Source organism: Canis lupus, chromosome 29, assembly GCF_003254725.2.
Source record: "Canis lupus dingo isolate Sandy chromosome 29, ASM325472v2, whole genome shotgun sequence".
In the NCBI taxonomy this organism is placed as follows: Eukaryota; Metazoa; Chordata; class Mammalia; order Carnivora; family Canidae; genus Canis; species Canis lupus.
In genome coordinates, this window is record NC_064271.1 from 29,419,048 (window position 1) to 29,446,876 (window position 27,829).

At 34.1% G+C, this 27,829-nt stretch overlaps 1 long non-coding RNA gene across 2 annotated transcripts; it reads right to left on the reverse strand.

The window, feature by feature from the left end:
* LOC112650828 (uncharacterized) lies at window positions 1–27,827 on the reverse strand. Of its 2 annotated transcripts, none has more exons than XR_003130483.3 (4): window positions 27,678–27,827; window positions 2,058–2,182; window positions 1,610–1,754; window positions 1–509 (listed from the first exon to the last, which is right to left on the reverse strand). It is a non-coding gene; the product is annotated as an uncharacterized LOC112650828 (long non-coding RNA). The 2 variants fall into 2 exon arrangements; XR_004810548.2 differs by having other exon boundaries at window positions 2,058–2,195; window positions 27,678–27,783.
* Between the last annotated feature and the right edge of the window lie 2 nt (window positions 27,828–27,829).

Below are 27,829 nucleotides of genomic sequence, written 5' to 3' on the forward strand. Positions count from 1 at the left end.
TTGAAAACCACACACACAAAAAAAGAATCCATTTTTTATTTGATAGATAAGAATGGAAACTAGATATGAACTTAAAACACCCTATAGCAGTAGATATTCGATTCTATATTGGCAAAATAATATAAGGATATGTGTGATTATCTGATTTGTGTTATAGTCTTCCATATCCAATCAACTTATGCAGATAGTTTAGGCATAACTGACATTTAATTCCCTTTAAAATGATAAACAGACAACTCAACTATGTCAGATTGAAAGCTTTGTCTTAGTTGTATAGGTTGGCCTTGCACAATGACTGAACCAAATGAACAGTGGCTTGTATATTTGTCTTCAAAAGGCAAACATGGCTAATACATAATTTCATCCTTTACGGACAAGTAAGAAATCCTTCTATTTAAAAAAAAGTGTATTTATTCAACAAATATGTATGAAGTCTTTCCTCTGTGCCAAACCCTGGAGATCCATGATGAGTTAGAAACAGTCTCAGCCTCAGGGAGCACACAGTATTTCTGAAAAGAAAGAAAGCTAATAAATTTAGTAAAAAATTGAGGGCTTCAAGGTTTTCTTATGAATCTAAATAAACTCTTATTAAAGTATGGATATTATTCTTTTGGTGGGATTTTTATATAATCTATAGATGGTAAAATTGATAGAGGAATATCAACAATAGTCCTGCTCATTAAAAGATTGTACAAAGCAAAGGCTGCTGGCATATACTCTTAAAAAGAGTAATTCTTATATAAGATTGAATTAGAGAGAGACATGAATATCTTGTCATAGGTATTTAGGCTACATTTACATTCATTAATAATTATTTTGATTTGACATAAATCTGTCTTGCCTCTTTATCACTATTATGCTATGGGAGCATCGTGTGATAAAGTGACGTTTGTGTGGGGGGTGGAACACATGCCACAGCTGAGTTCTGACAAGAGATGGGAAGATTGCAAATAAAGAATAATTTTCATACAAAAGGTCACATTCTAGCGTCTTTTGTTTCTAACTTCGGAAGTTATTCTTTTTGGATATGTAGGCTTTACTTTAGACAGTTAGCTTTACAACAATATTTGCTATACAGTGATAAAAGAGAAAAAATCTATTTGTGAGTTCTATAGGCTGACATACACGATCATTCAAAAAGAATACATGTATTGTACAGCCAAATATGTAAGACTATATACCTAGGATGCAATTCTGGAAGTGATTTTAAAAAAAGCAATTGGATTACATATTTGATTTTGTACATCTTTATGTCAAAATTTTCTTGAATTCCAAGTTAATTACTCTTTAGAATGGTTTATAGAATGTGAATGAATTCATGATAACTCATAATATTAAAAACATTTATGAGGAGATTTGGAGGGCAAGCCCTATTTCTGTCCAGCCATGAGTAGCCACAAATATGGGGTGCTGCCCATATATCTGTCTGGCCATATATTGGGGCCCCCAAACTGATGGTTGCCAAGCCAAATTATCAGGACACAAAGTGTGACAAGCAAGAAGTGTGACACTTCTCTTCAAGGGTGCTCCTAGAAGAGAAAGGATCCTTAACCAGTATTCTTTGCTGCCAGTCTGAATTTGAAAAAGAGAGGGCAATGTGAAATTTTACCTTCTTCTCTCATCTTGGTACCAAAGACAGAGATCTGGGAGAGGTGACTTTGGCAAGAATTCTTAGCCTTTGCCAGCTTCTGCCAATTTCCCAGGATTCCATCTGCAGGCTCAGGAGCCAGTTGGATGTCCCATCAGGTCTCATTCTGGTCACCAGAGATTATAGAGGAGGAAAAATAAGTTTCCCTCTGCTTTTTATAGTGAGTGCCTGGCTGAAACCCCTTTGCCTCGAGGGTACCTCATAAATGGATAAGCTTATCTAAGATGTTTAAAAGTTCTATACTATGGCCACTGCAATTCAGGATTATCTTTGGTAAGACTAACCTACTTCAGCCTCAAGATTTTATTCACCTGAGGCCTCACACTGGATGCAGAATGCTCAAATAAAGTCTAAAAGCTCATAATGCAAAAGCCATAGAGGTAGGATTCAGGATCTGAGAGGGACTTACCCATGACTTTCAGAGACAGCAAGAAAGCAGCAAGCTCAAGGAGCTCAAGAGATACCTACATATGGCTGTTCAAGCTCCTGGGGGCCATTTGGTATCTCCTTGGATTCCTTCTTCTGACACCTGAGCTGTTAAAAGAAACTGAGGCATATCAAAAATTTTAAGAGTTCATTTGCTAAACCAAATTGGGCAGCACCAAACCGGAAGTGGTTAGGAATGCTCCCTGGGGAGACAATTCTTTGCTTTGCTATGGGCTCAAAATCTGCAATTATTAATTCATAAAATATTTGCTGAATGACAAGTGCCAGCATTAAGCCTGGGGTTGAGGATTTAAAGATGAGTAAGAAGTCTTTGCCCTTAGGTAGCTTACAGTCTAATTGATTGTAAGACTCAAAAGTAGGAGGTCACATGTGAATTAAATAAAAACCAGAGACCAGAAATCTTGCCCTGTCTCTGAGATTGTACGTGTGTGGTGCAGCTTCATGTATAAAGAGTTTTCTTTCTCTTAATACACAAATTGGTTAAGCCTTCTGCTCCTTCTGAAGGTGGAAGCAATTCTGGATTCATGCATCCAACTCCATTTCACTCTCTGCTTAAATTATTTTAGGAGGACATCTCTCACTCCTAAACTATCTTTCATTCCTACAAAAGGATGCTGATGCTGAGTAGATAGGAACTCAGAAGAAAAGTAAAATAAGGTTTCAGTTATTCAAACACTGAATGTGATGGACTGAAAAGCTGTTATGAGACTTGCATGCACCTCACAGCTAGGTCAGCAGGTCAAGTTCAGCAAGGCTGATGATGACCCATGTGCCTGACTTAGCACTAATTGGACATTTCCTCTGTGCAGGTGTCCAGAAGAATGATTGGGCTAGAATTAGGACTGATTTTTTGTGCATACTTTTCTTTTTCTTTCTTTCTTTTTTTTTTTTTTAAGATTTTATTTATTTGACAGGGTAAGAGAGAGAGAGAGAGCTCAGAAGCAGAGGGAGTAGCAGAAGGAGAGGGAGAAGCAGGCTCTCTGCCAAGCAGGGAGCCTGATTTTGGGCTCAGTCACAGGACCCTGGGATCATGACCTAAGCCAAAGGCAGATGCTTAACTGATTGAGCCACCCAGGCACCCCTGTGTATACTTGTCAAATTGGTATATTTACTGGGCCATAAAAGTTCAAATATAAGTACAAAACATTCTAAAGAAACTGATGTATGCAATTAGAAAATTTCTCTGTACAAATGCATATGTTAGCTCTTCTAATAATTAGCTTCAAAATAACTATATGAAAGAAAATACTTAGTAAATTATAGTAATAGCTCCTACCACCATTCACATAAAATGTTGAAATAACAAGGAAATTAAGAATTGGCCTGGATAACTGTCCTTCCTTATTCCGATCCATAAGCCACATCAGGGGGACAAAAGGCCCTCCACTGAACACTCTCCCACTCGTGCCTCCAATAATTATACTGTATGAACATAGACCTTTTAAAGAAATGAGTGGGAAAAATCTGTCCCAATTTAGCTGAGAAACTGAATAGATGATGTTTGATTTATTTTTTCCTATTCAAAGTAAATTAGGGTTAAACTAGAATAGTCATTACCATTATATAAATTGTATCTGTAATAAAGTATCAGTTTTAGGATGGTTGGGAGGACCTTGCAGACCTGGACCACACTTTGACAAAGATTCTTATATACATTTAGGTATATATATATATGAACTTAGCTGCTAGCTTCAATCTGACATTCCTATAAGACTTAGACATAAATCCCATCAACATGAACATTTAAAAAGATCAGTAGTTAATTTTCTTTAATGTGTAGCAGTGGAAATACTGCTCAAACTAAGTATCTTATACTTTATTTAATTGAACCCTTCCATTTGCAAATTATTTACCAAAAAAGTTATGTTTGAGAACATAAAAAATATTAACTGATAAAAGTATCAAACACTGCTAGCAAATCAGAAAAACTGTTGTTTCATATTATTAAACTACTAACTGACAGAACAACTAAATTATTTTTCTGACTAAATGGGTATTGAATTTTTTCTTTTTTTTAATTTAAATTCATAGCCCACATATAGTACATCATAGTTTCAGGTGTAGTTTTCAATAATTCATCAGTTGCATTTTCTATTTAATACAAAGGCAATAATGAGTTTAAGTGTGCAAATGCCTTGGAGTTCTCAGAAGAAAAGTGCAATGTAAATATAATCATGATAAGAATAATCATTAACATTTTAATATCATAAAGTGTCCTCCTGTAAGCTGATTCTTCATTATTGATTTAAGAAATGATACTCCCAGATAATTTTTTTACATCAAACATCTCGGACATAGTAATCTCTTGTAGTTCTAATTACAATGAAAGCTGGATCATAGGGATGCCTGGGTGGCTCAGTGGTTGAGCATCTGCCTTCAGCTCAGGTTGTGATCCTGGGGTCCCGGGACAGAGTCCCGCATCAGACTCCCCACAGGGAGCTTGTTTCTCCCTCTGCCTCTCTCTCTGTGTCTCTCATGAATAAATTAACAAAATGTTAAAAAAAAAAAGCCAGGTATTTATTTTGTATTTAAGCTAATTTGGATTTTTTCATGGGAGGAAATATAAGTAAATGCCCAATGTCTTTTAACTTTTCCACTGTATGTTATAATCGGTCCCTTCATGTAGTGATCAAGCCATCTGCTTTTCTTCTCCTCCCCTCTTACAATAGCACATAGATACATAAGCCAGTGGAAGTGGCTTAAATAGCTGTGACATCAGAGGGAACTGCCAATCCTGTACCCATGTGGCATCCTTTGGTAAGTGGTCAGCTTCCTGACCAACCCATAGTATCCTGGGTTATTAGGGGCCTTTTGGAGCCAAAGTCTAAGGAGAGGAATTTAGGGACACACATATCACTCTCTTGATCTCCTCTCCCTTATTCTTTATACCAACTCTCGGTCTAGAAAAAGCAGTCTCTTCTTTCATGTCCTTTATATTGACCTCCTTCAGCTATCTAGCTGCAAGACTTCTGCCTTGCAGCTTCTAGGTGGAAGAGATAACAGCTCTTCTAAAGGAGATCCAGTAACACCAGCCAGTCTTGGGCTTTCAAATGTGAAAGAATGCAAAATGATTACCAGGATATTTGGGGGGGGGGGGAATCTTCATACAATAGGCTAAATGTGCAAGACTATTATAGTTTATCTGAGTAACTATCTGCTTCCCAGAAATTAAAAATTAATATTCTTTCTCTTTTCATTTCTCATCCAAGAAATTGTGTTCTCCCTATAGATAGGGGATGCCTTAGGCCAACAAAGTGAAAGTAAAATATATAAAGACAGAAAGCACATTAATACTTTTCTAATTAACTTTAATATCACACAATCTTTGAGTTTTTAAAACTTGGTTTAGTTGTGAGGTATTCTATTTTGAAAATGTAAAATGCATATTTGACTCAAGATATAATGGTAAGCATTTACACAGTATTTGTGGACTCATTTCTCTGTCCAACACACATCTCTGAAAACCACATTCTTTATTGTGGAATTCAAATTAGTTGTTGTATATTCTTTTGGGGCACATTCTTCTTCCTCTCCTATCCTGGTTCTCCCCTTTTAGTTTTACCCTTTTTTTAAAAAAAAGAATTTATTTATTTATTCATGAGAGACACAGAGAGAGAGGGAGAGGCATAGGCAAAGGGAGAAACAGGCTCCCTGCAGGGAGCCTGACGTCGGACTCAATCCCAGGACCCCAGGAACACGACCTGAGCCAAAGGCAGATGCTCAATCGCTGAGCCACCCAGGTGCCCCTAGTTTTACCTTTTTGCTAGAAGTTTTTTTTTTAAGATTTCTTTTTAAAAAATTATTAGAGAGAGAGAGAGAGAGATGCAAAGACACAGGCAGAGGGAGGAGCAGGCTCCATGCAGGGAGCCTGATGTGGGACTCGACTCTGGGTCTCCAGGATCACGCCCCATGCCAAAGGCAGCGCTAAACCGCTGGGCCACCTGGGCTGCCCTTTGCTTGAAGTTTTAAAGTCTACATTAGTCTCTGTTTTCCATACTATTTCTCACTTAGGTTAGCATTAAAAACCCCAATAAAATTTTCTCCCCCTCTAGTTACACTCTCTTCTAGCATTTCAATTTTAATTGAATCAAGTGAATGTACTGACATTTATTACTCACAGGATACTGCTGTCTGCACAATGTTCTAGTTCAGGATTTTGTTTTTCACATATTTGCATACTTCTCCCTCCTATCCAGCAATCCATGTAATGTAACTATACCAAATCTACTTCTAATCTCATTTTCTATGGGAAGAATCCACTGGTTAATACTAGTCCACTGAGGTCTTACTCTTACTCTATTAATCTATATCATCTATTTGATTCATTATTTATTATGGAAGACTCAATTTTAATAATTTTGGTGAATCATTTTTTAATTAGTTAAATTAAGATCTATTTCCCACAGTTTACACAGGGAAATATGACTTGTATATTGGGTGCATTCCTATTTAAAAAGTCTACTCTGTGGCTTGTTCTGGTTTGGCCTTTGTATAATTTCTTTTGCCTTTATTCTATACTCATCACTCCTCATTCCAATTCATTTGTTCCCAACAACTTTAAGAACTTTTTTTTTGTGATAGTAAAAATACTTTATAATACAAAGGATTTGATGGACTAGAAAAAATAAATCTTTCCTATTTTAATATCTCTTACATTATTCTGCCCTGCAATGCTCATTCCGTTGTGTCTCTTGTCTCAACTCCCATTATATAGCTTCTCGCTGTTTTCTCTTTTTCAATTATTTGGCCCTATTCATCTCTTGATCATAAACCTTCCTAAGGCTTCTATACTTTATTTAGTCTATTATGTATCACTCAAATATATCTCTAATACTTTTATACTTTAGCATAATGGGATTCTATCTGACAAAGTTGTTGATATATAATTTGTATTCTTCATAGTTACATTTTTATCTCTGATTTGAATGAAAACTTTATGAAAGTATGGATATCACCTATTTATTTTATAAATTCATGGACATTAACAGAAATTCTCTAATCTCTTTCCACAATGCCCAGGAACATTTATTATTGTCAACAGAGTAGGCATTCTGGGAAATTAATATTCATCACTATTATCAAGAACAAAGTAAACAGTATTCCAGATTCATAGTTTCTAGTTTAAAAGAGCTCTTCATATGCTGTTGGTTCTATCTGAAGTGGCCTTTCCAGTCATGCAAATGTATGATTGTCTTTGAAGATTCAGCATAGTATCATTTCCTTTGTTAAAACCTCATGTCCATTTCCCTCCCCAAAACCAAGCTGTCTTTCATATTCCACTTTGATTAATGCCCAAAGCTTAACAAAGCTTGTCCTCCAATACTGTATGTTTTACAGTGTAACGTGTTTTTCTGGCTACGCATCGGCTCTTCTTCTGAGACTATGAACATTAAGGCTAAGCACTATGGTGTTATTCATCTTTGTATCGTCAGTGACCAGAAAAGAGTATATATTCAGTAAATATTGAATAAATCACTGGTACTCAGATGAAGCTATTTTGACAAGGTGGCATTTGGTTATAGTAAACAGTCAAAGCAAATCTTCAGAATGAAAATTATTGGAGACTTTGTTTCCTCATGAGTGCAGCTTGTTTCCTTCACCTATTCACATTTATACATATTTCACTGCATTTGTTATTTCCTACATACTTTGCCCTTGGCTATATAAATCTGTTTGGAAGTACAATGGAGTACCTTGATAATGGATAAAACAGTACTCATAACTAGACTACTTTCTTTTGGTTTGTGTTTTCTTAGTGAGAAAGTGACATGAGCTAGGGAGTTCTCTCTGGATATTTAGAATGTGTTACCTGGTCACTTTGGGATACCTGGAAAGGTACAGATCAAATCTTAAGTATAATGTAAAAACAGAGGTTCAGCCATTTTTTTTTCTTGGAACTTTAGCATGAGAATTATTCCTTAATGCTTACAACAAAGGATAAGCTATACATGTTAGCTAAAATATCTTGGTCTTGTTTAAAATGACAAAGAATTTTTTAATAAAAAGTAAATATGAAGTAATATTGATAATACATAAATTTTGGATGTGGAGGAAATTTCCACTTCCAGCAATATGGCAAACTAGACTACCTGAAAAACCTTAAGAGAAAGAAAGAATGATAGATAAAAACATATATAATACAATACATGAACATTTAAAGAAACTCATGGCTGACTTTACTAGGAAAAAAGGACAGCATTAAGGATCAAATAGGAAAAAAAAATACCTTGAGAAGAAAAGATGTGAGCTGATGCTGAGCCATGCCAGTGCTTGTTATCCTGAGAGTAGCCAGTATGAGTAACTAGGATATTGAGTTTTAAAACCCAAGACACAGAAAAGAAAGTTGTAACTGAGAATCAATTTAGCTAACTTACTAATGCCAGAACTCTCAACTAACTACCTGTAGAGAAGTAGTAGGCTAGGAGAAAAAAATCCACCCCCTGAAAAAAAGAGATGACTTGAAAGATTGATTGATTTATTTTTTATTTTTAGTGTCCTGTAGGTTGAATTGTTTTCCTGTTATAATTCATAAATATAGGTTTGAGATTTCAATTTACCCTACCTGTAAGATCTGGTAACATTCAGATAAGGAATTAATACAAAAGTGTTCAAGGCCCATAAAACCCCTAGAAAGACTATTAAAACAAAAAACGTACCAAAGGTCTGTTTTAACCCAAGCTATTGAAGAGTCCAAAAGGTAAAGCTCCAGTGAAGATTAGTTTAGTACAAGATTATATGAAAAAATACAAAGAAACAATACAATATAAGCAAGAGTCAGTAGGTTCATAGTAGCACTATCTTCTGATCCTGTTACCTAATAGAAATATTGGGAAAAAAAACTATTAAATATTTTTAAAATGACAAAAAAATCATAGGTAAATATTTATAAAAATAGGTATTGAGCAAGATACATGACCAAAAGACCTATAGTTTTGAAAAAAGTCAAAGATTTTGAGAAATTCAAAGATACTTTCTTTAAAACTATACTGATAAGATGGTTATTTATGTTATTATATATATATATATCCAAATATATTACTCAGAAAGAGAAATATAGAGATAAAGATATAGAAAACCTAAGACATCTATTAGATTGATAAATTCAACATTCAATTTGTAGATGTTCCTTAGCTTAGCTAAAGACAGAAAGTAAAAATGCCTATGCAAAAGATAATGTCTGATAATTTTAGTATTTATGAATGACAGAAATCCTCTGATTTAGGAAACACTGGAGGCAAGAGAAGTTGAAAGAAAGAAGGAAAGAGAGAATGAAAGAAAGTGAAAGAATGAAAGAAGAAAGATCATATATAGGAATTCAAGCAAAAGAGAAACAACAGAATATTAAATAGAGAAGATCTAAAGGATGGAGAAAAATACATTGTTTATGGAAGAACAGCATTAGATTGGTAGCACTAAAAGAAGCCAGCATATAATAATAATATGTTCAGAATACTGGGAGAATTTAATTCTAAAACTAGGCAGCTAGGCTATCTGTAAGGATAAAGAAAAAAACTTTTTTGTACTATATTGCATATTTAAAAGGTGCAAAATCTTAAAAGTTCTCATCCCATGGGGAAAAAATCGGCAACAGTGTGTGGTAATGGATGTTAAAAGATTTATTGTGGTGATCACGTCACAATATTTACAAATATTGAATTGTTATGCTGCACAATTGAAACTACTATAATGTTACATGTCAATTATATCTCAAGAAAAAAATTTCAGACATGAGCAGAGTTTTCCACTAACAAAACCCGCTGAGAGGATTTTTGAAAATAATCGCTATACCCAACAAACATAGGACTCAAACTCACAACCCCAAGATCAATTGTCAAAAGCCCTACTGACTGAGTCAGCCAGGCACTGTCCCCACTGAAAGGATTTTTAAAAGGCTTTTTGAAAAGAGGTATAATGAACTCAGAAGTGAGAGGTGAGAAGCAGGATGAAATGAAAGTGTTGCCATAAAATGGACCAATGAGGCCAATAAAATAGAGAATCAAGAAAGAAATTGCACTTAGACAGTCTATTATTACACAGGTGACATTGCAGTGATATAGAGAACTGAGTCAATGGATATCCATATGGAAAAATTATATCCAGGCACCTACTTCACTCCATACACAAAATTCAATTTCGGGATTAATCTAATATGTAAAAAGTAAACCAAAAAAATAAGGTTTTTGAAAGAAGACATAGCAGAGTATCTCCATAACCTTAAGAGTCGGCCAAGATTTGGCACTATGTTAATTATACTGGAATTAAAAAAAAAAAGAGGCATTTGTCTACCCATTCATTCATGTACCCATTCTACAAAGATTTATTGGAGCTGCAGACAACGTACTAAGAATTTAAACAGAGTAACACACATTTTTTATTCACGGAAGCGTTGGACCAAACAGACAAGTAGCTCAGGACTTCCAGGCCATTATGAAAGGAATGTACTATGTAATATAAGATCTTTTGGATATAGGCAGTCAAGACTACTCAGTGATTTTTCAGACCTGGGCCACAACTCGAGTGGTAAAGGAGTAGATGTTAATTAAAAGAATGTTTCCATGGCAGAAGGAATAGTGATTGTGAAGCTCCCAGACATGAGATAAAATTAATTAGCACAATAGTTTGGAAAATTGCATGCCTTCATCTACTGAATCCTTTGAGTTTATTTAAATAGATTGTAAGAATCATAAGGTATGAATTCTAAAATACTCAGAAGAAATAGGCACATTTCTTCAATTTGGTTTCTTAACCCCTCTGTGCTGCTTATGTCTCTTACCATGCCACTTTTTAACATTGACTCTGGTATTTCTACAAGCTGATTCCCTTTTCAGCTGGAATTTTATAGTATCTTAGGTAAAGTTTTATATATGCTAAGCAATGACTGGGAATCTTTTTTGGGGGGGATATCATAAAGAAAGCTCCAGAACTTTTTTGTCCTCACACCACCTCAGTCATTGCCTGTGCAAAACAAAAATCAATTTCTATATTTTTATATAAATTTCCTCAGCTGAAAAGTTCACAAATTGAGCTAGATATTCTGTTTGTTTAGATGGTCTTGGTTGGTATGCTCTTTAGCTAACCCACCTACAAGTGGGCTGTTTCTATAATGAAATGAAAAATGAAATGACATGAATTAAAAGTGTTGTGATGTGTTCTGATATCCATTCCAGGGGCCTGTGATTCAGGTAGATATTTTTGGCAATGTTCTACAAAGTTGGAAAAACATTGCTCTGTGGGTTTCTGAAAAACATTTTAGATTTTTCTCATGTGCATCATGCTAGTAGCAACTTCTAATCAGCAGGAAACACAGGGCGTGAGCAATTTATCCATTAAGTGAGTCATATAAGGCAAGTGAAAAAGAGAGACTTGCTGATGCTTAGAAGTGATATTTTTACATTTTGGTCAAAGATTATTTCTCATAAATGTTTTAACATATTCTAAGCTGGAAGTATTTTGGTTCAATTGTTAGTAAGATAACAAAATCTCAATGTTGTTAATATGAATTTTTAAAACAACTCAAAAATAGCTATGAATACTTTTCCCAAGACTACTTAAGAGTCACTTTTGAATTGAGATGTCAGAGTTTTAAAATGATTTTTGAAAAATAAGAAAAATCATTTAAGCTTAACAAATAATGTAGAAATAAAGTTTAAAAGCCAAAGAACAACAACAGAAAAAAAAAAAAGAACTCAAATGTTAGAAATCTTCTAATTTAAGGAATTTTAAAACCAAAACTTTGAGGTACAGTTATATTCATATCTCTACCTAGTTTTCTGCATTATTTTCCCAATTTTTTATTTTGAAAAACTCAAATACATGTAAGAGTTGTAAGAATACCACATTCACCAAAGGATAACAATTACATTTGCTTTATCTTCCTCAAATATTTCAGCATGTACTTTCAAAAAGTCGGGATATTCTTCTACTTTACCATACTAAAATTATTACAATCAGGAAATATAACATTGAAAAATATAACAATTTATAGTCTGTATTCAAATTTCTCCAATTATCTGAATAAAATCATTAATAGATTTTTTGATGAAGAGTACATTAGGAATAATACATTGTATTTAGTTATTTTCTTTAGTCTGTATAAAGTAAAGCTTTGTTAACTATTAATTTATATGAAAGGTAAATTTATTACACCTAATTGAAGTAGGAGAGACACTGTCTTTTTCTTTTTCTTAATTTTTCTTTTTTTTAATCTTTTTTCCTTTTTTTTTTTTTTTTTTTTACAAACCCTTGTGTCGAGGGCTGACTTTCAGTAGATCGCAGGGCGGGAGACACTGTCTTGACAGCATCTTAACAGTATCTCAAAACAGAGTGAAGTTCAAATGGTTCTAAATAGGAAGAATGCCCCTCAATATGGATTAGTGATATTTTTTTCTCATAATTTGATTGAAGTTAAACATGTTTTTCCAGGTATACCACAAAGGTGATTTTTTTTGTCTTCTGTACAGAATACGATGTCATTTGTTCTATTATCGGTGACATGTAGCTTGATCATTTCTATAATGTGTTATCTCTCAGATTCATTCATTGCACAAGTTCTTTCAAGTAAATAATTTGTAGGGAGAAACTTTATGGGGATAGGACCATCATGTTCTGCGTATATTACTAATATTACCAGCACTCATTATTTCTTTATTATTTTGAGAGGTGAAAAATAATACATTTTAAATTCTATAATTTTTTCAACATTTGTTAAATTGATATTTGTCTATAAGGAAGAGTTTTTCGTTTTCCTTGCTTTGTAACTGTAATTATTTAACAACAATATAGACTTTAATTCCTTTCTTATTTCAATGAATTATGTTTTTATTTATATTAATATCCGAACAGTCCTCTATTTGGCCAGCGGGAGCCTATTCAAGCTTGCTTCAGGATCTTTTTGACATGTTCCCATCATTTTTTAAAGGAATTCCTTATTTTCTGTGACAAGGAGACCTAGCCTTAATTTACATTTTCCTTGCCTTAGCCCTGGAATCAGCATTTCTCCAAGCAACCAGTGTTTTTACTCCTATCCATTTTCATGCCATTGCCACCAGCCCTGAAGGGAGTCAATTTCATTGGTTTCAGATTTTCGCTTCTTGTATTTATTTTTTCAAAATTATGGCATTACTTATTAAATATTTCTACTCATCTTTCTTATCCAAAAAAGCAGTGCATTATATAGATACTCTGTTGAACTTAATTTTTTTTTTTTCCATGAAAGAGCCAGTCCTGGAAATTACAAGTGAATTCATAGAAACTTCCTTTATATTTTTGTTTAAACCTGCATAATACTTTATTTTGTGGTGAACAGTCATTTATTCAGTCAATCTTATTTTGTGGGTTATATTTTTAAATTGTATTTTTGTAAGTGTTTCTTAAGGGTAAATTCCTAAAGTGGGATCTTTACGAGAAAGGCTAAACACGTAGGAAGTTTTGTTGGATACTGCCAGAGTTTTCCCACAGAGCTAGATCTATTTTGTATTTCATACCAGCAATACATAAAGTTGTTGTTCCCACTGCTTTCATATAGAATGTGTTTCCAAACTTTTGTTTTTTTATCTATCTGATAAATAACATATGGACTCTTAGTATAGATTAAGTAGAGATTAACACACATTTTTAAAAAATCATGAAAGATTAAATATCTTTTTGTATGTTTAAAGGTCACTTGTATGGCTCTGGTGTCTCTTTTTGTAAGCTATTATTTTGCTCTTATTTTTATTTTTTATTATTTTCCCTAGTAATTTAAAATGTTCTTTAAATATTTAAATCACACCTTTTAGCTGTGATAGGTGTGGCAAATATTTTTCCTTCTATGATAGATGTTTTGTTTCAATGTTTCATTTGGGGGGCAGCCCGGGTGGCTCAGCGGTTTAGAGTCACCTTCAGCCCAGGGCCTGATCCTGGAGTCCTCGGATGGAGTCCCACGTTGGGCTCCCTGCATGGAGCCTGCTTCTCCCTCTGCCTCTGCCTATGTCTCTGCCTCTCTCTCTCAATCTCTGTGTCTCTCATGAATAAATAAATAAAACATTTAAAAAAAAATGTTTCTTTTGGGGAGATGGAAGGTGGAAAGGAGAGCATTCAGAATTTTTTTTTCATTTTTTTCTTTTAATGATTTTATTTATTCATAAGAGACACAGAGAGAGGGGCGGACATAGGCAAGGGAGAAGCAGGCTCCCTGCAGGGAGACTGATGTGGGACTCAATCCCAGATCATGGGATCACAACCTGAGCCAAAGGCAGACGCTCAACTGCTGAGCCACCTAGGTGTCTCCAGAATTTTTTTTCATATTTCATTTTATCGTATTGGAATTTTGAGTTATAGTTAGATTTTCCCCCCTAGCTTATAAGGAATAAGGTTATTATTTATTACTTCTTACTTACAAAAACACTTGTGTTTTTTTCTTTAGTAATTGTATGGATTTATTTTCTGTATTTAGATTATGATCTATTTGTTCATTTTTTACTCTTTTTCTTTTCTGATTCTTACAGATCTTAATTGTTTCTTCTAATCTAACTTCATGGGCAATACTTAAAATGTATTCTGAAGTAAGAGTGGGGATAAAAACTATTGTTGCCTTGTTCCTGAATTTGATGGGGATGCCTCTATTTCTTCCACGTTAAGATGCTGGCTTTAGGGCTGAATATATAGTGCTATATGTATGTGTGTATATTTCTATATTATTGAGTAAATTTTAATCAGAAATGAATGTTGAATTTTATCACATGCTTTTATCTATGGAGATATTTATATATTTTTTTCTTTTCATATCTGTCAATATAGTATCATAAATTAATTTCTATGTTTGCATTTATTAAGTTTCAATTAATCATGATATATTATTTTTTAATGTAGTAATACATTTTATTTGTCAGTATTCATTTAGGATTTTCGGATTGATATTAGTAAGTAAAATTAGTCTGTGATAATTTTTTCAGCTTAGGAATCAATATTATTTTTGTTTCCTAAAAATATTTTAAAATGTTTCTTAATTTTCTGTGCTATGTAATAATTTGTGCAGCATTATAATTATCTAGTTACTGAAGTGTTGATAGAATTTCCTTTGGAATCATTTCGACCTGGTACCTTTCTCCAGGAGTAGTACTTTAATAACTCTCACTTTTTCTGCGTCTCTGCTTCTCTCCCTCTCCTCTGTCTCCTTCTCTTTCTGTCTTTTTCTCTGTCTGATTTTATGGAAATTGTCTGTTTAAACTTTCTATTATTATCCAGTGTGATAAATTATATTTTGCTGACATGTTATCTATTACATCAAAGTTTGGGCATTTATTTGCAGAGGGTTGTGCAAAGTATTCTCATTACATTATTAAACCTTTTTGTTTCAATGGCTGTTTTGTCTTCGTTCTTACCCGTGTTCTTCAAGTATTGTTTGGATTTGTTTTAATCTTAGAGATTAAATTAGAGACAAATTAAATATATTTAGTGCTCAAAAGAGCCCTTTTGCTAAATCTTCTCCAATTATTTCTCTCTCTCTCTTTTTGCAGCAAAAGGAGTTTACTATGCTCATTGTATTATCATTATTCCATTACTATAATGGGAATTACATGTTTAAAGGAGTAAGACTACCTCATAATAATAGGTTATTTTTTCCCATTACCTTTTAAGTAGGTCTTGTTATAATTTTTTCTCACCACAGTCTCTGCCCATGACAATGAATGAGAATAACAAATGATTCACAGAATAATTATAATCAAAATTAAATATCTCTAACACATTATACATTATCTCAAAGATCTGACATTTTAATTTTTTCCTATGCAATGATTTCTTAAAATAATTCACATTTTAAAATGGTGTTTTAATTCAGCCTTTTCTTTTTTTTATCTCTAACTTATTTTTTAAAGTTTTTATTTAAATTCCAGTTAGTTAACATACAGTGTAATATTAGTTTCAGGTGTACAATATGGTGATTCAACACTTCCACACATCACCCAGTGCTCATCACAAGTGTCCTCCGTAATCCTCATTACCTATTTCACCCATCCCCCACCCACCTCACTCCCCTCTGGTAACCAGCCGTTTGTTTGTCGCTATAGCTAAGAGTCTGTTTCTTGGTTTGCCTCCTTCTCTCTTTTTATTTTTCCCCTTTGTTTATTTGTTTTGTTTCTTAAATTCCACATATGAGTGAAATCATACAGTGTTTTTCTCTGACTGACTTATTTAGCTCCAATCATCTCTTGACTGGACTGAATTGGTAAAGGATTGCATAGGAATGCTCATAATAGAGTATTCCTGGAGTTCTTACATGATTATACAGTTTTCTGTGAACTTGACATTTGAAAAATAATTCTGCTGGATGTAAAGTCCTTAGCTCACACTTTCTTTCCTTGAGTTTTGAAACTATCCTGCCTTTGTTTTGGTTTACATGTCTTCATGTAAAATTCTCATGCCATCAGATTTTCTTTCACTGATATCAAACACTGTTTTTGCCTGAATTTTCTGAGGATAATTTCCTTTATCTTTAAAAAAAAAGATATTGGAGTTAAAGGGGATTTTTTTTTTTTTTTGGTATATGATGATAAATTCAATTTTTGAATTATGGCTGAAAACATTTTCAATTATTTCATTTTATTATTTAATATCTCTGGTTATGTATATTTTTTATCTTTTTTGTCTTTCTATTAGATCAATTTCTCTCTGAACATGTTTCTTTCATTATTTTGATTTGTTTTTAGTTGTTATTATACTTTTCCTGAATGTTCCTTATTAACTTCAGAGTTTAAGGTTTCCTCTTTTATGGAGACTATACCATTTAGTTTATATTTTCTTTTTTGTTTTAGTTTTCTTTTTTTAGTTTTTTTTTTAGTTTATATTTTCAAGATGATTTTGTTTTTTTTTTCTTAATTTACTGCTTGAGCTTGATAAACTCTCATTTTGCTGACATGTTAATATTTCTCCTAATATTAAAAAAAGTATTTTCATAGTGAATTAACCTAAACATTCATTTGTTTTCTGAATTTTGGAATTTATAATTCAAGGGTTTTTTATGCAACTTAAGGTTGTTTAATTCACTTTGGAATATTGTGTTGAAGTTTTACTTCAATTAATTAGTCAATTAATTAAGTTGCTTATAACTCTCTTTTAGAGAGAATTTTTATCACTTGAGATGTTTTGATTCTCCTTGTTTGTTTTCTTTTTATGGAATTAAATCTACTTTTCTGATGATTCAATGCTTTAAAAAAATTACTCTGGATTGGCAATGAGACTTTGAGATAGCTAATTAGATTTCTCAGTTCAATTATTCTCTTTTCTATTAACATATTGAAGCTCAGTTTTAACAGTGCTAATTTCAAGGAAAGAAGTTTTGATTTTTTTTAATAATAAATTTTTTTTATTGGTGTTCAATTAGCCAACATACAGAATAACACCCAGTGCTCATCCTGTCAAGTGCCCCCTTCAGTGCCCGTCACCCATTCACCCCCACCCCCACCCCACCCCCGTCCTCCTCCCCTTCCACCACCCCTACTTCGTTTCCCAGAGTTAGGAGTCTTTCATGTTCTGTCTCCCTTTCTGATATTTCCCACTCATTTTTTCTCCTTTCCCCTTTATTCCCTTTCACTATTTTTCATATTCCCCAAATGAATGAGACCATATAATGCTTGTCCTTCTCCGATTAACTTATTTCCCTCAGCATAATACCCTCCAGTTCTATCCACATTGAAGCAAATGGTGGGTATTTGTCGTTTCTAATGGCTGAGTAATATTTCATTGTATACATAAACCACATCTTCTTTATCCATTCATCTTTCGATGGACACCGAGGCTCCTCCCACAGTTTGGCTATTGTGGACATTGCTGCTAGAAACATCAGGGAAAGATGCAGATGCAAAGAAGTTTTGATTTATCTTCTGATAATATCATGCCTTTTTTCTTTCTTTAAAAAAACAAATTTTCTTATTCTTATACATTTTTGCCCTTCACATGAAATCTTCAATGTGTACTTCCCTTGTCCCTATTCAATCTATTCCCCTAGAAGCAGTGATATAAAATTCATGAAATAAAATAAAATATTGGACAAGAAAAGACACAAGTAAGTGAAAACTACTAAAAATACTGCTTGGATAAAATTGATAGAATGATGAGGCTTAAATAACAGATGACACAACTTACACTGGCTTAAATACAAGTTGGAATTATTGTCTCTTATTACAAAAAGTCCAAGTTGGGTTACTCCCATGACTTATTGTTCTCAAAAAGGCACATGATATTTTAAAGATTTTATTTATTTGAGAGAGAGAGAGATACAGAGAGAGCATGAGCAGGGGGAGGGGCAGAGGGAGAGGAACAAGCAGATTCCCCACTGAGCAAGGAGCTACTTGGGGCTTCATCCTAGGATTCTGAGATCATGAACTGAGCTAAAGGCAGATGCTAACTGAGGCACCCAGGCATGCCCCTAAGACACAGGTTATATTAAACTTCAAATTCTCATACTGAATTTTGTTTTCAGATTTGCTTCTTTATAGTCTAAACACACTTGGAGAAGAGTGTTTCTATGTAAGAAATGGTCAAGGACAGAAGAATGTCCTTTTCTTGAGGTCCCTTTTTAGAATGATGTAAATTTTCTCAGAACCTTTACTTTCCGTCTCTGCTCCAAACCTACTGTTTTTTCTTCATGTCTTTGTCCAGATTTCATAAAATCATATGTAATTTTACCAAGATTTATTTTTAGATGAATTAATATTTTCTTGTCCCAAAGCATCAGGTATTTAAACTTTATTCTTTTTAAAGGGAAAAGGGTATGAGATGATTGTTGATTAAGTCACCAACTGTTTCTGACATGGCTAATAAGAACAATAAATTCTAAAAGTAAAATTAAAACAAGTGCGTTTGTAGATAAAATAATCAAAAGAACATCTAAGAATCTGAAGCATAATAACCTTAAAAATTTCTTAGAATAATATGAGAATCATAGAATTATCTTAGAATAAGTATCTGAAAGATAATATTAGAACATTCAGCAGAGTTTTTAACATTTTATTTCTGTAGATCAGAATAACTGCAGAAAGTGTTTGAGAAGAAATTCACAGTATGGAGAACTTAGTCCTTTATTTATTTCTAAAGACTCAGCTCCCCAAATTTGGAATCTTACATCTGTGGACAGCTAATATCAGTCATCTATTAATGGTGATCCTTCTGGTTCCACAAACTTAGAAAGCTTGTGTCAAATATTCCCTTTACTAAATATAGTGTCCAAGAAAATTTTAAAAATTATTTAACTGTATCATTATTTATTGGGAATCATATATGAAGAGACAAGGGAATTGAGCATTATTTTCTCCCAGCTTCTCAACCTCTTTGTGGGAGTCTGGCCATTATAAATTATGCCTCAATAGCCTTGATGATTGGGCCAGGGCCCAAGAGACCATTAATTGCATTGTAACAGTCATACAAGGCTTTCTCCTGATTTTGGGATCTGAAACCCTAGTTGGTTATTCTATCAAGGACTAATGTTAGGATAAAGTTGTGTAGAACATATTTGGGCAGGTGGATGGAAAAGAAGAGAAAGGCAGTCTGGTGAGAATAATAAAAATGAAGTAGATATGCACAGAGAAGAAAAGATGAAAATATATTGTCTAAATGGGAGAGAGAGGGTGAAAGAGAGAAAGAGAGAGCCCTGGGCTCCATCTCATGACCCTGAGATCGTGACCTGAGGCAATCAAGAGGCTGATGCTAAGCTATTCAGGTGCCCCTCTCAATTTTATTTTGGCTCAAGTTACTTTTGGCAGATTTCAGGTAATAGCAACCCAATAATCTTGACTTTAACAATATTCTCTTGCTAATGTTTCTATGATATGTATGAGAATCCATTTTAGAGTTAAAAGGATCCTTAGATATCATACTGTCATAGATTTAGGACTCTAGAGATGTTAAAATATTACACATATGGTTGAAGATCCTGACTAAGCCTCAGACTCCAGATTTCACAAATACCAGCATTTTATAGAAACTTAAAACAAATATTTGGGAATAAACAATTACTCTTTGCTTTTCTCCTAATACCAGCTCATTTTCCAATGATACTCTTCTAATGAACTGTTACTTGAAATTTATAAAATTAATTTTGAAAGAAATCCAACTTAATGAAAATAGAGATTTCCATTCTCTGAAACCAGATATATCAGACATTTTGACATTTTTACTTCACATATCTTTTTTAAAGACATAAGATAATCTAAATCTAGTCAAAACTGTTTTAAAAGAGGGACACCTGGATGGCTCAGTGGTTGAGCATCTGCCTTTGGCTCAGGGCATGATCCTGGAGTCCCGAATTGAGTACCACATGGGGCTCACTGCATGGAGCCTACTTCTCCCTCTACCTATGTCTCTGCCTCTCTCTCTGTGTTTCTCATGAATAAATAAATAAAATCTTTAAATGAAAAACAGTTTTAAAAGATAATTTTAGAGCAAATAGTCTAGTATGTGTAATTTTATAAAGTACCAGCTACTAAACTCAGACCATCTTATAATATAAACTCAGATATAATTATAAAGTCTAACTGTTTTCTGAGTTCCCTAAATAGAAGTTTAAAGTACATTACCAACATGGGATTCATTTCACTTCTTTAAAATTGAAAATAATTTCATATTCATCCCAAAATTAAAGAAAATATGCTACTGAATGCACTTAGATGTACTTTACTAGCAACAGTTTGAGGTATATCTTTACATCTTTATATATTTTTTTTATAGTTTTGAAAAATAGTCTTTAGTTCTAGTTTACTTACTTTTTCTCACCTTGAGCCTTTGCTTGAAGCAAAGTATCATTCAAAACCATTAGCAATCAGTATTCTTTCCACTCTTGTTAAAACATAGCGTTGGTCTATATTACATGGGGATTAAGAATATCAAGGGAGAATATTTAAAATACAGTGGCAATGAATTTTTATAGTATTTATATGACTATCAATATTATTTCAAGGGATTTACATTGTAATTCAGGATTAGTTGAGCATAAGTTAATAAACTCTTAAAGTATTAACCAAATCTTCTTACATAAGACTCTGAGAGATTCTCTTCAATTTAAAAAAATAATAATATATGAATCAACTATGATGCCCCTGGAGATATGCTACAGGGAATCCATAGTATTTTTCCCTCAAGTAATAAAGTAGTTAAAATATTTCTGAATTTTCTTCTATATTCACCATAGAGTATATATTTGTCAGAATATAAAAATTATAAACTTTCATCTATCATTCGATTGTTTTCTTCCTATTTGCCTTATTTATTTATTTTTATTTATTAGCCAGTTTTAATTTTGGTGTAATTGGGAATAATATCAAATTTAGAGTTGCAACACTAGCATAAAAACTCCTTTTTTTGCATAAAAACTCCTATACATTACAGTACAATTATAAAAAGCAGAAATCTTAATGTTGACACAATACTACTATCTAATCCAGAGTCCAAATTTAAATTTTTCCAATGTTCTAATAATGTTCTTTTTTTAAAAAATGTTTTTAAAAGCTTTTATTTATTATTTTGAGAGAGAGTCAAAGATCCATATTTAAATTGTTCCAGTGTTCTAATAACATTCTTTTTTTAAAAAATGTTTTAAAAAGCTTTTATTTATTCATTTGAGAGACAAAGAGAGAACATGAGCAAGGGGAGTGTCAGAGGAATAGAGAGAAGCAGACTCCCCACTGAGCAGGGAACCAGATGTGGTAGGGCTCCATCCCAGGACCCTGGGATCATGACCTGAGCCGAAGGCAGACAATGTACTGAGCCACCCAGGTGCCCCTAAAAATGTTCTAATAGCTACTTTTCCTGTCCTCATCAAGAATCCACTCCAGGATAACTCCTTATATTTACTTGTCATATTTCTTTAGTTTTATTTAATGCAGACTGTTCTTCAGAATTTCTTTGTGTTTTATAACCTTGATATTTTTGAAGAAAATTGGCTACTTTCTAAAATGTTGCTCAATTTGGGTTTATTAATGCTTTCAAATTATTAGAAATTCTTGTATTTAGTTATATTGCAATGTGCTTTGGAAACTTGGATTATTTTTTCTTAAGAGCTAAGCTGAACTAGCCTAGTCATTCATGAAGGACATTTACTGTATGGGTTAAGAATTCAGGCTTTGGAGTCAGACAGATTTAGATTTGCTTTCTACCTTTTCTGACAATTAGTTTTACTCATTCTCCAAGCTTCAATTTCCTAATCTGTAATATAGGGAAAATGATGAATTCTCAAAGGGGTTGCTGGAAGGATTAAATGAGATAACATATGCAAAGCATTTGGTAAAATGCCTGGCACATAAACAAAGCTCCATTAAGGACTGGGCACATAATTATGTTTGCCAATGGAAAGTAACATGAAAAAATTGACAAGCTAGTTTAGTGGCCTTAAATAAATGACAGCACTGATATTCAAGAGAGGAGAAAGTGAACGAAATTGTCTTTTTCATCTGAAGGCCTTTGAAGAATTTATGTTTCCAAGTTCCAGCATTAGGTCTTTTTTTAATGTCTCATTTTTCAGTGTATACAGCTTTATATTTAATTTTCTAAAAGCAAAACACTCAGTTTATGTGCTTAATATATTTCCTTTTGAAGTAAAAATCATAGCTAAGGGAATTTGTTTCTGATAGTGTAGAATTTAAAACAAAGATTTACTAGTAATTTACTCATTTGAAACTAATTCTGTATTTGCTTATACGCTATATATTACTTATATGCTTATTTCCTTACATAACAGTATTTTCTCATGGTAGATCAAGAAAGCCCATTTAGCCATCAAGGTAGCTGAATAGACGATAAGAGTAGCAACTTCGAATTGGGCTGTGGGAATAAGGGTTTTTTCAAAGCAGGAGACAGGAGAAAGAGAAGAAAATACAGATTTTTAGCTTATTGACTGATGCAGGATTGATGTCATGAATTATCTTGACCTAAGCTGTGTCTGTATTTGGCAAGCTTCCATGAGACCTTCTGGCCATAAATTCTACTTCCTGGTGATCCTCTGTCCTGGTAGTCTTAAACTGGTAATATATAACAAATTTGTTATAGCCTTTTCTCTTTCCCTATTCACATACAACTCTCCTTTTTTCTTGAGTAAAGAATTCAGATACTTTCAGAAAATTACTACATCAGTAAGGAATTTGGGATTCTTTATATTTATTTAAATTTTCCATTTTTACATTAAAAATAATATATGTGATAATGAAAATAAATACCTAATTGGCTATTTTCCAGGCTTTGTGTTTAATAGTTTTTAACAAGTTGGAGCCAACTTGTATCCTGAAGTAGTGTTCTGTGGAGCCTGTAGTCTAATCTTATACTACTCTTGAAATCTTAGCTTTTTCTAGTTTTGAAGATCTAAATATTATTAGTGCATTTAGCCATAGCACTTATGTCTAGGCCAGAGGCATGAATCAACTCATCACAGGATGGGCTGCCTGCTTGATGAAAGTATTGAAGTGCTTTCTGGGAGTTTTAAACAAGGCAAATGGCTCTCATACTGGGATACTATCTGGCTAGAATATGCCCGTGGCAATTTTGCTCTGGGTAATTTCAACAGAACAGGATTTTCTTTCTTTTTTGTTTTTTTAAGCAAGGAGGCTCAAATGAAACATATCTAAGTTTGTTCTGACCTCTGTCAATAGGAATAAAGAAAAAATGCAAAAAACAAATAAATTAAAAGGAAAATCATTTGTGACCTCTAATAGGGTGATTTGCATGCTTTTTTTTTTCCTTTATAAGTTTCTGGTCATCTAATTTTTTCTTAAATCATATTCTTTTCATACAGTGTTACTCATTTCTTATAGCTATTTGCAACAGTTAGATGGTAACGTTTAGAAAACTAAATGACTTAAAATTTTGATGCCATCTCCTTCTAGAATTTACAAAGCATTTTTGTATAGAATACGATTACAACTTTCAAATACCAGTGTACATTATTTCTTACATTTGAGTAGCTGCCTTTTCTTTCAAATTGAGATTTGGCATTTAGATACATTGATATTTAAGTGGCCAGGACGTTTGAAAGAAATTGGAGGTTATCACAGAAGTGCCTTTCTGTTCGTGATGTATTCATGTATCAGAGACATTCTTTTGCATTCATTTAAAAGTTAGAAACATGGTATTGCTATTTAAATAATTTTCCCACATAATAATTCCTTAAAAAGTTGTAATTGCTTTAAGTTTTACTACTGATTGTAATCATTTGTGTGATTGTATCTGTGATTGATGCATTTTAATGTTGCAATTGTCTGGCAATTTTCTATGATTATATCCATGACTGATATTCTTTATGGTGCAATTGTGTAGTAATAGTCTGATTATATCGCTATTAAGATTTTTACATAACTTTCTCTCAGGACACATTTGAAGAATAGAGTTTTTATTTCCAAGAGTATAAGTTCTTGGTAAAGCAAATCAGTTCATTTGGCTTGGTGAATTTTCTTCATCGAGTCAACAGGCTGAACGATATTAAGAAGAAAACCACCATGTTCTCTTTTCATTATTATACTACTGAGAATGTTATTTAGAAGTTTATACTACTAAAATTTTTAACTTCTTTTTTAAAAAAGATTTATTTATTCATTTGAGAGAGAGAGAGAGAGAGAAAGCACAAGCAGGAGGGATAGAGGGAGAAGAGAAAATCTCACGCAGACTTGGCACTGAGTACTGATTCGGGGCTGAGTCTAATGACCCTGAGATCATGACCTGAGCTGAAACCAAGAGTCAGACATTTACCTGGCTGCCACCCAGGTGCCCCTAAAATTCTTAATTTCTTAATATGAAATAAGAGAAAGATCTAATGACAAAGACTGAAAAGAAGTGGCCAAAATATTTGGGAAAAATCTAGCAAAGAGCAGTATCAGGAAGGCCAAAGGAATAAAGAGGAGTTAATTCGGATGGCAGAGACAGGTCAGGTGAAGTAAGTACTTAAAAGTGTCAGCTGCATCTGGAATAAGGGACGATAACCTTGACCTCACTGAGAGCAGATTCAGTGGAGTTGTAGGGATATAAGCCAGGTGGAAAGGTAACTGAGAATCAGGAAGAGATCAAGAAAGTCATACAATATAGGAAGAATATTTTTTCCTGGGGAACACTTGTGAAGAAAAGTATAAAGATAGGATAATGTACATACAAAAAATTTGGGATTTGTTTGTTTTGTTTGTTTTAACACAATGGAGAGGATTTGAAGGTAAGAAAACAAAAGGATATGATACTGAAGAAAAAGGTTTCTGAAGGGGTTCAGAGTCTTTTTGAAGTTCAAAGTAAATTTTATTATTTTTTAAGATTCTATTTATTTATTCATGGGAAACACAGAGAGAGAGGCAGAGACACAGGCAGAGGGAGAAGCACGTTCTCTGTGGGAGTCCCCATGAGGGACTCGATCCCAGGACCCCAGGGTCACGACCTGAGCCAAAGGCCGACACTCAACCCCTGAGCCACCCAGGTGCCCCCAAAGTAAACTTTAAACAGATAACTTGGCACTTCTATCTGTGAGATCTAAAACAAGGAGGTAGAGAGGTATATGAAGATAAACTCATTTGTGGATAAAGGTAGGACACTGGAATTTCTCTGTTGCTTAGATTCTATATTTGCTGTGATTTACGAAGATATATTTTCTCTACTAAGGAAGGATATGGAGGTGTGCACGAGCATGGGAATGGAATGGAGAAAAAGGAAAATGTTAAAGAGTTGGAGAGCCTGTTATGTAGAAGGGCTGATAGAATTTGCAAATGAGAACTAAAAAAGGGATTGTGACTAAACACAAACAGAGGAGACTTGTTTGGGCACAGAGATATGATTTTTCCCAGCAGTGCTTAATGGTGTACATATAAAAGCAGAGAAATCAAATGCATGGAGTGAATGATTTTCTGATGGTGATATACAGATCCAGTGTAATAAAAGGCCAAGATAACAACGTGGTTGTAGGTTGTGGGTAGAGAGTACTTGAAAGTAGTAGACTACAGAGTCTGGTTCAAACAGGGATAAAAATGCAATCTCTGGGAGGCTGATGACTCAGAATAGATCAAATGGCCAACGTTCTGGGATGTTAATAAAATTTAATAATTGGTATAGTGAGCATATGAAAGTAAAAGCACATTAAGGATAAATGTTTTTAAATAAAATAGGATTTTATACTCAGAGGTTTTGAAAGTACTGTTATTTGGCAGGATGATGAGAGAATTGATTTTAAGATGAGCAGCATTACTAATACTTATTTTAATTAGCTGATTTATTGTTTTGAAAATTAATAAATGTTTCTGAAACAAAACTGATTAATTCATTTTGACTAGTGGTTCTCAACTGTGTCTCTCTGTTGAAGGAGATATTTCTTTGACCCGAACATCTCCAGTAGTGACATGCTGATTCCATTGAAAATCATTAATTTCCAATCATCAAGACAGTTTAGAACTGTGCAATCCAGGACGGTTGCTCCTAACCACATGAAGCTGTTGCGTACTTAAAATGTAGGTAATGCACTGGAGGGACTGAACTTTACATTTTATTTAATTCTAACTTCAAGTGAAAAACTGAAACACCCTAAAACATTCTTCCCTTGATAAATCTTTATTGCTTTAATGGGACTACATTTCGCTTTAACTATTACATCGACATTACTGTTGTGGAGAACGTGATAGACACATCGTTAATAATGCCTCATTAATAATGCTATATTGTGTAAATGTTAGTATTTTGGATGTATTGGGTTAAATAAAATATTATAATTTTTTAACGAATTTATTTATTTTGAGAGAGAGACAGTGTGTGTGTACTATCAGGGGAGAGGGGTACAAGGAGAGGGAGAAGCATGCTCCCCACTGAGCAGAGAGCCTCATAATGGGGCTCTGCCCCAGGACCCTGGGATCAGGACCTGAGCCCAAGACAGTCCCTTAACTGAATGAGCCACCCAGTCGCCCCTAAGTAAAATATATTCCTAAAACGAATTTCACTTGTTTCTTTTCTACGCTTTAAAATTTGGCTACTGAAAACTAGAAAACTAACGTGCCTTGTGCGACACTTCTATTGGATAGAGCTAGGCCAGTTTAGAGTTTCAATGACCATAGCTGACTTCTGGAATCTAAAAATACTGAATTCTTCCTTAAGATTACAAGTATAGGGGATCCCTGGGTGGCGCAGCGGTTTAGCGCCTGCCTTTGGCCCAGGGCGCGATCCTGGAGACCCGGGATCGAGTCCCACGTCGGGCTCCCGGTGCATGGAGCCTGCTTCTCCCTCTGCCTGTGTCTCTGCCTCTCTCTCTCTCTCTCTCTCTCTGTGTCTATCATAAATAGATAAATAAATCTTAAAAAAAAAAAAAAAAAAGATTACAAGTATAGGGCAGCCCGGGTGGCTCAGCGGTTTAGCGCCGCCTTCAGCCCAGGGTGTGATCCTGAGACCCAGGATCGAGTCCCGCAAGGGGCTCCCTGCATGGAGCCTGCTTAGGTAAAATCTTAAAAAAAAAAAAAAAAAAGAAAAGAAAAGAAAAATTCAAGTATACATAGAGAGAACACGTTCATACACTTTCCTCCTTTACCTAAAGGGAACTAACGTATTTAAAACATAAACCCGCCAAGATGGCAGAAGCGAAGCAGAAGGCGCGCCCCTGCCGCGAGCTCACCTACAGCGCGACCTCCACAGGTTGCGGGGCCGCCCGAGAGCCCGCGGCGGCTGTACTGCCCCCAGGCGGTGGCGACCCATCCACGCAGGCGGCGGCCGCGGCGGCCCCACCAGAGCGCCTGCGCAGAGCCCAGAAGGCAGTGCGAGGGGAGC